Consider the following 8910-nt stretch of genomic DNA (forward strand, 5'->3'; position numbering starts at 1 on the left):
TTTTTTTAGATCCATTTTCATGTGAAATGTCTTTGTTTAAAGATGTCATAGAACTTAGGTAGCTATGAGTATTTTAATTTCCTTCTGAGGTAGAAATACTCCTGTCTGATCATAGGCCTTATGATAGTGATGTTAATAAGCCCACTGTCACAATTTAGTGACTCAGGAAAGAAATGTCAATGGATGTGAGGGGGGGGGGGCGGAATTAGCATCTGTATTTGGTTCCATGGGGGGGCCACAAACCAGTCCAACTGATAAAACTACCCTAGCTTCCCTTTCTATCAGTATTTAATACAGTGTATTTAAATGCTGTAACTTAATACGTCTCAAACCTTGCTGTGTTTCCTGGATGAATGGATCCCTTTATCATTATGGGAATCCTTATCTGGGGCTCCACCTGTCACAGTTGCCCACAGTCGACTGCCTTCTGGAAATGCTGACATTTGTCTCGACTTTCTCAGGACTACAGGCCTTTTATTACAGTTTATAATTGTTCCATATTATTACTGGTTTTGAAAACGTGTTGAAATATAAAGTCATATTTTATCATAAGTATGTATCACAGGTAGAAAGTGTATACAGGGCTTTGTGCTTAATAAGTATATCCTGTATGGTTTCAGGAATCCCCTGGGAGATTGGGCTGCATCTCTAGCAGAGAGGAGAGGACTATGGTAAATTTCTTGAAATTATTTCTCCATTTTTAATAAGTTTTGTATAATGTGACCAGCATTCGTCACTTTCTGCTTCTTGACTACTGGTGTGATGTGACCTGCTGCCTCAGGCTTCTGCCACCGTGCCTATCCTGGTGTGATGGTAATATGGTCAGGTTTCTTCTTGTCAGGTACTCTGGTCACAGAAATGAGAAGTAACTAACACATTATTCAGAGGGGACTGTTGAGGTAATATTTTAAATTGGTAACACCCAATCTTGATTGTTCTTAATCAGCCGCCATCTTTCTGACTAGGCTAGGCCTGAGCCCACGAGCAGAGCAGCAGCGTGTTCTCAGCTGCTGCTCAGCTCAGGCTGCTGGCTCAGGTGGCCAGAGACACAGGCCCTGCCACCCATGAGATGCCAGCATGGGAGATGGCTCTGCCAATCTTCCACACTGTCTCTACAAGGCTGGGCTGAACCCAGACCATCCTGCCATCCGCGCAGTACCCGGTAGAAATGAGACTCTAATGTTTAAAGATAATCCAATAGCTTTATATATTTGGTAATGTTCAAACAACAAGATGCCCACACAATTAGAAGTGTTAACCCATTAACTAACCTAAATATAAGTTGTTACCCAGGACTGCTCTCCATACCTGTGTGGCCATCCATGGCTCCTACATCTCTGTCGCCCTTAGCTCCTCCTCTTCCTTCTTGTCTTTCTCTTCTTACTCCTCCTCTTCCTTTCCTTACTCCTCCCACCTTAGCTCCTCCCAACTTGTGGAAAAATATGCCGCTTAGGAAGACAAAATCAGTATGCCAGAAAACATCTCTAGTTTATCCTCAGTGTAGTGCCACGGGCTTACTACTCCACTTAACTATGGTTCTGTAATTGTTTGAGCCTCTCACTGCTTTCTTAGCTATCTAAATTCAAGTGGCCCAGCACTTTGCCTTGTTTCTAGTGCTGTTATGGTGTCCCTTAATGGTCATTGACCCTGAGTGAGTCAACATGGCAAACAAGACTACAGAAAATAAGAGTCAACATGGCCTATCTGGGCTGTAGCAAAAGGACCACCCTTTCCTTTATATCTGTGCAAAGACATTCATGGCTCTACCTGCTAAATACATCACAAATCACAGGTCAGTTCTTGGACATCTGCAACACTAATAGTCAGCAAAGGAGAAAGAAGAGGCTCCTGTTTATGTGTCAAGAGCATCATAACGGCATAAACATAAAATAACAACTAATGTTTCTGTTCATTGACTAAGGACCAGACACTTATGTATCTCCAGTGTTCTAAAATCATAAAATATTTTGGATATTTTTATGATCTTATTTCACAGATAGGGAAAGTGAAATTTAGAAAATCTAGTGATCAGCCTGTGGTTGCACAGCTTCTAAATGGCAGAGCTGAGATTTGAACACACATAGTCTGGTCCCAAGGTCCCAAGTGCTTTTATCTATGATATGCTGGCTTTCTCAAGGCATTACTTAATTGTTATAAGTTCTGTGAGTTTTACTCTGTGGACCAGGCTGGCCTCGAACTCAGAAATCTGCCTGCCTCTGCCTCCCAAGTTCTGGGATTAAAGGTGTGTGCCACCACTGCCTGGCTGTTCTGTGAGTTTTAAACCCTCTTAATTTAATATAATAATAATAATAATAATAATAAATAATTTTAATAATAATAATAAATTAAAAAGGCAAGTGCTTAATTGGTGTTTTGTTTTCTTTTAACATGCCAGTAAGTACTTAAAATACTCAGCAAAATTTAGATTGTTTTGCCTTCTAAGAATCCTGTGAAGTGGGCCTTGTTAGGAAAGCTGAGGCACCCGTAGGTAAAGTCATCTTAGAGTCACACAGTAGGGAGGTCACATAGTAGGGATGGAGCAGAGGGAGAGCTGTGTAGCCCCAGTGCCCATGTAGCCCCAGTGCCTTTACCTTAAGCGCCAGTCCCTGCTGTCACAGCAGCAGGGACACTGTTGATTTGAACCCAGGCCCCTGACTGCAGTCCTTATAAGCTCTCCTCCACCCTACTCTGCCCTGTTGGTCCCCCTGTTCCCCATGGTTTGTTGGCTTTCACAGAGACTGACAGCCATGACAACAGGTCTCCCAACTTTAGTTCTAAAGGAATGAGTGCTAAGAAAAGTGTTACTATGCAGATTTTGTTTTAATTTATTTAATAAATTTTGGCCTGGGGGGGATATCTTCATTTTGTCTTTTTTTTTCTTTATTCTTCTCTCATGCAATACATCCTGACTGCAGTTTCCCCTCTGTCTCCTCTTCCCGTTCCCCCACCTCCCTTCTCCCCCAGATCCATCATTCCTCCATTTCCCTTCAGAAAAGACCAGGTCTCCTAGTGATGTCAACCAAACATGACATAACAAGATGAAGGAAGACTAGGCACAAACTCTCATGTTAAGACTGGATGAGGCAACCTAGTAGAAAAGAAAGGGTCCCCTAAGCAGGCAAAAGAGTCAGAGACACTCCCATGACCACTGTTAGAAGTCCCACTGTGATGGTTTGTATATGCTCAGCCCAGGGAACAACACTATTAGAAGGTATGGCCCTGTTGGAGTAGGTGTGGCCTTGTTGGAGTAGATGTGTCATTATGGGTGTGGGTTTTAAAACCCCCTTCCTAGCTGTCTGAAAGCCAGTATACTGCTAGCAGCCTTCAGATGAAGATGTAGAACTCTCAAGCTTTTCCTGAACTATGCCTGTCTAGAAGCTGCCATGCTCCCACCTTGATGATAATGGACTGAATCTCTGAACCTGTAAGCCAGTCCCAATTAAATGTTGTCCTTATAAAACTTGACTTGGTCATGGTGTCTGTTCACAGCAGTAAAACCCTAACTAAGACACCCACAAAAACACCAAGCTAAACAACCACAGCATGCATACAGAGGACCTATCACAGACTCATTCAAGTTCTGTGTTGCTTCTGTCTTTCTGAGCCCCTATGAACCCTGCTTAGTTGATTCTGTAGGCTGAGTTCTCCTGGTGTCCTTGACCCCTCTGGGTCCTATAATCTTTCCTTCCCCCTCTTATGTGGTTTCCCCCAGCTCTGCCTGATGTTTAACTGTGTGTCTCTTCTTCTTCTCCCACTAGCTGCTGGAAGAAACCACTGTGATGATGACTGGTCTAGGCACCAATCTATGAGTATAGCAGAATATCATTGGGAATCATTTCATTTACTTTTTTTTTCCACCCTGGCCAGTTGTGTTTGGTTCTACCCTAAATCTCTGGACTATCCAGCTTTCTATTCCTGGCCATTCAGGCAACGTTGGACATGAGCTTCCTGTCATGGCTTAGGCTTTAATTTACACCAGTTATTGGTTGGCCTCATCTATAGGTTCTGAACCACCATTGGCCTAGCACATCTTGCTGGGAGGACAAGATATAGTTCAAAGGTTTTGTGACTACGTGGGTGTCCCAGGCCCATCACTGGAAGGCTTGCCTGGTTATGGAAGATGATCAGTTCAGGCTCTGTATCTCCCATTACTAGGAGTTCTGACTAGGGTCACCCTCATGGATACCCGGGAAGTTTCCACTGTACTAGGTTTCCACATCGACACTCCCCCCACCCCCCCAAATGGCACCCATGATTCTTTGTATTATTCTGTTTATATTTTATTGATTTCAGCTATCAGTTTGATTTGTTCCTGCTTTCTACTCCTCTGGGGTATTCTTCTTTTTGGTTTAGAGCTTTCAGGTGCACTGTTTAGTTGCTAGTATGAGATCTCTCCTCTCCAAATTTTTTATGTAGGCACTTAGTGCTGTGAATTCTCTGCTTGCCATGGCTTTCAACATGTCCCATAAGTTTGGGTATGTTGTGTATTCATTTTCATTGAATTCTAGGAAGTCTTTAATTTCCTCCTCCTCCTCCTCCTCCTCCTCCTCCTCCTCCTCCTCCTCCTCCTCCTCTTCTTCTTCTTCTTCTTCTTCTTCTTCTTCTTCTTCTTCTTCTTTTTTTCCTGCCTCACCCCAGAAGTCATTCAGTAGAGAGTTGTTCAGTTTCCACGAATTTGTAAAGTTTCTGTTATTGTTGAAACCCAGCTTTAATCCCTGGGTGTCTGATAGGAAGCAGAGGGTTATTTAAATTTTCTTGTATCTGTTGAAACTATTTTTGTGACCAAGTATATGGAGAAAGTTCTGTGTGGTGCTGAGAATAAAGTATATTCTTTTATGTTTGGGTGAAATGTTCTGTAGATATCTGTAATGTCTGATAGCTCCAGTATTTCTCTGCTTAGTTTTCTGTCTAAATAGTAAGAGTGAGGTATTGAAGTTTACCACTATTAATGTGTGACTTAAGCTTTAGGAATGTTAAGAATTGCTGGGTGGTAGTGGTGCACGCCTTTAATCCCAGCACTTGGGAGGCAGAGGCAGGCGGATTTCTGAGTTCGAGGCCAGCCTGGTCTACAGAGTGAGTTTCAGGACAGCCAGGGCTACACAGAGAAACCCTATCTCGAAAAAACAAAACAAAACAAAAAGGAATGTTAAGAATTGAAACGCCATCTTGGTGGATTTTTTTCTTTGATGAGCATGAATCTTCTCTTTTGATTCATTTTAGTTTGCAGTCTATTTTGTTAGATGTTAGAATGGCTATGCCAGCTTGCTTCTTAGGCCCATTTGCTTGGAAAAATCTTTTCCCAACCGTTAATGCTAAGGTTATACCTATCTTTGATATTGATGTATGTTTCTTGTATGCAGCAGAAAGATAGACCCTGTTTTACACCCATTTGTTAGTCCATGTCTTTTTATTGGGGAATTGAGTCCATTGATGTTGAAAGATATCAATGACCAATGATTGTTAGTTCCTTTTTGTTATCATCGTTGGTGTTGGTGATGGGTATGCTTCCCTTCTTTTGATTTTGCTTGTATGATATTACCTTTTTATTTTGATGAGTGGAGTTAATCTCCTTGGGTTGAAGTTTTCCTTCTTGCACTTTCTGTAGAGCTGGATTTATAGATAGATATTGTTTAAATTTGACTTTATCACGAAATATTTTATTTTCTCCATCTATGACAATTGAAAGTTTGCTGGGTGTAGTAGTATAGGCTAGCATCTATGATCTCTTAGAGTCTGTAGGATATCTAGTTTTTAGAGTCTCCATTGAGATGTCAGATCTTGTTCTAATAGGCCTTTATATGTTACTTGTTTTTTTCCTTGCAGCTTCTAATATTTTTTCTTTGTTCTATGTGGTTTGTGTTTTGATTACTGGGTGCCTATAGTACTTTCATTTCTGGTCTAATCTATTTGGTGTTTTGGAAGCTTCTTGTACCTTTATAGGCATCTCCTTCTTTAGGGTAGGAAAATTTTCTTTTATGATGTTTTGAAAATATTTTCTGGAGCTTTGAGCCGGGATTAGTCTTCTTATTATTCTTAGGTTTGGTCTTTTCATAGTGTTCCAGATTTCCTGGATGTTTTGTGTCTGGAGTTTTTAGATTTAATACTTTCTTTGACCGACGTACCTATTTAGTGCCTGAGATTCTCTCTTCTATTGTAGTATGTTGGTGAAGCTTGCCTCTATAGCTCCTGTTCGCTTACCTAGATTTTTAATTTCCAGAATTTCCTCAGTTTGTGCTTTGTTTATTGCTATTTCCATTTTCAGGTCTTGAACAGTTTTCTTCATGACCTTCAACTGCTTCACTTTCTTTAAGGGATTTTTTATTCATTTCTTCCAATATTTTGTTTGTCTTTTCCTCTATTTCTTTATTTCTTTATTTACTTTATTTATTTACTTTATTTATTATTTACTTTATTTATTTATTTACTTTATTTATTTATTTACTTTATTTATTTATTTACTTTATTTATTTACTTTATTTATTTATTTATTTATTTCCTCTTCAAGGACCTCTATCATATTTATAAAGTTGGTTTTAAGGTCTTTTACCTGTGCATCAGCTGTGCTGGAATATTCAGGGCTTGTTCTAGTAGGGTAGCTGGACTCTGGTGGTAACATACTGACCTGACTGTTGTTAGTTGTATTCTTACACTGGCATCTAAGCATCTGAGTTTGGGAGTGATTAGAGGTCTAGGTGCCAATTTCTGAGTTTGGTTTTGTTGGATGGTGTTTTGTTTCTTGTTTTCTGTTTCCTCTCTGGTCTTCGGGTCTGTATTTGAGCAGGGTTTCTCCACCTGAGTTTGGGGCTGGTACACAGATACAAGTGGAAGGGGGCGTTGGCAATAGTTTTGATGGGGGGGGTGAGGTAGCTGTGTGAAAATGGACATTAGAGAGTAGAGGAGATCCAAAGGTAGGTAGCCTACCTGGTCCCTGGCAGGCATGTCCTGTGATTGACCAGGGGTTGTCTATTGGAGTCAGGGGTTGAGACAAAGTGACTGTTGTTTTTAAAACAAAAATCCCAAACATTCAATTTTATCAAATGAAGACTCAGAAGCCGGCTACTGTAGTGAAAGCCTGCTAGCTCAGAGAGGCAGAAAAAGCACCCAGATGACTTTCTACTTTACTGATGTCCCAGAAAGACAAGGCTCCTTCTCCCTCTCCATGCAGTTTTAAATACCATTCAACTCAAAGACCCTCCTTTCTACTTCCTGGGTTTTCTTATGTTCACTTCCTGTCAACCGGTTTTGTGCTCTTCTTGACCTTTCATTGACTTTATCCAATCCTGTCCCTGCTCTTGGATTAAAGGTGTGTGCAAGGGCTAAACCACATCACCACACCACCTGTTTACAATAAACAGAAAGCTCTTGAATAAAGGGTGTGCACTTGAATAAAAAGGCTGAGCCCTACCACAATGTTTTTCCAGTTCACGATTTCAGGGTTCACAATGTTATCAAATATCTTACAATAGGTAGGATCAAATATCTTGACAAGACAGGAGAGGACAACCAAAAGATTGGGTCTGTTGGAGCCAGAGAGTAGGGAAGGTCCTTGGGAGGGTGGCTTACCTAGTCTTCTGGCAGGCATGCCTGTGATTGGGCAGAGGTGTCTGCTCCAGGGAACTCCTGCTCGAGCAGGAGTCACCACCTGAGTTGAAGTTTGGGACATGGTGATGAGGAGGGTAGGGAGAAATGGGGATAGTGTCAGAGGGGAATCTCTGAGAGAGTAGAGGAGGTTCATGGCAGGGCAGCCTACCTGTGACTGCTGATACAGCTATTTTTAATTTTGAAAGACATATTTCTACCAGATACAAAAATCCTGATTTGGGGTGTGTGTGTGTGTGTGTGTATGTGTGTGTGTAGGCTAGAGGCTGGGCACAACTTTAAGTGTGGCTTCTTAAGAGTTATTCACCTTGTCTTTTTTTTTTTAAAGATTTATTTATTTTTATGTGTATAGGCGTTTTACCTGAATGCATGTCTGTGCATAATGTCTACATGTCTATGAAGTATGTGAGGAGACTAGAAGAGGGCATTGAACCTAGAACTGGAGTTGTAGACCATTCTTAGTTATCATGTGTGTTCTGAGAATTGAATCCAGGTCCCCTGGAAGGTCTTTCAGCACTCTCAATCACTGAATCATCTCTCTAGTCCCTTGACCTTGCTTTTTGAGACAGGATTTCTCGCTGGGATGAAGGGCCCAATGTTTTTGGTCTAAGGTGTCAGGTCAGTGAGCTCCAGGGATCCTCCAGTCTCTGTCTCCTCAGTGCTAGGAATACAAGCATACTCTACCATGCCGGACTCTTTTTTTTTTTTTTTTATTCTTGGGTGCTGGGGATGGAACTCACAGCTCAAAACTTCCATGACAAATACTTTACAATTGAACCATCTCCCCAGCCCATATCCCACTAGTTCTTAACCAAAAACTTTCAGGAAAGAAATTTAAACTTACAACTCTATACTTTATAGTTTCCATCTTAATGTCAAAATACCTTTTTCGTACTATACACATCTTGCTGGTATTGTTTAAGCACAGTGATCATGGTTATTTTACAGTCTCTGTCTAGCTGATAGATCTGACAGCAAAGTTAACTATGGTCTCGCTGTGTTGGCTCCTTTGCTCTTTAAATGCACCCATCAGTCTTTTCTGTGAATCAGAAGTTATCTTTGCATATTGGAAATTTTATGTAAACAGTAAAGCCGAGCCAAAGAGCTTTTACACCTGTGTGGTGGCTGGATGTGTTTGTGCCCCCTGTGGTCCACTAAGATGGAGGGTGCACTGGGTGGCATTGCTGGGAGATGGGGCCACTTGTAGGAGGCAGGGTCTCAGGGGGAGGGGTTTTGTTTTTTTTTTTTTTGTTTTTGTTTCCAACATAGGGTTTCTCTGAGTAACAGATCCCTGGTTGTCCCAGATTTTCT

This window comes from Grammomys surdaster, unplaced genomic scaffold, assembly GCF_004785775.1.
Source record: "Grammomys surdaster isolate TR1022 unplaced genomic scaffold, NIH_TR_1.0 126176, whole genome shotgun sequence".
Lineage (NCBI taxonomy): Eukaryota > Metazoa > Chordata > Mammalia > Rodentia > Muridae > Grammomys > Grammomys surdaster.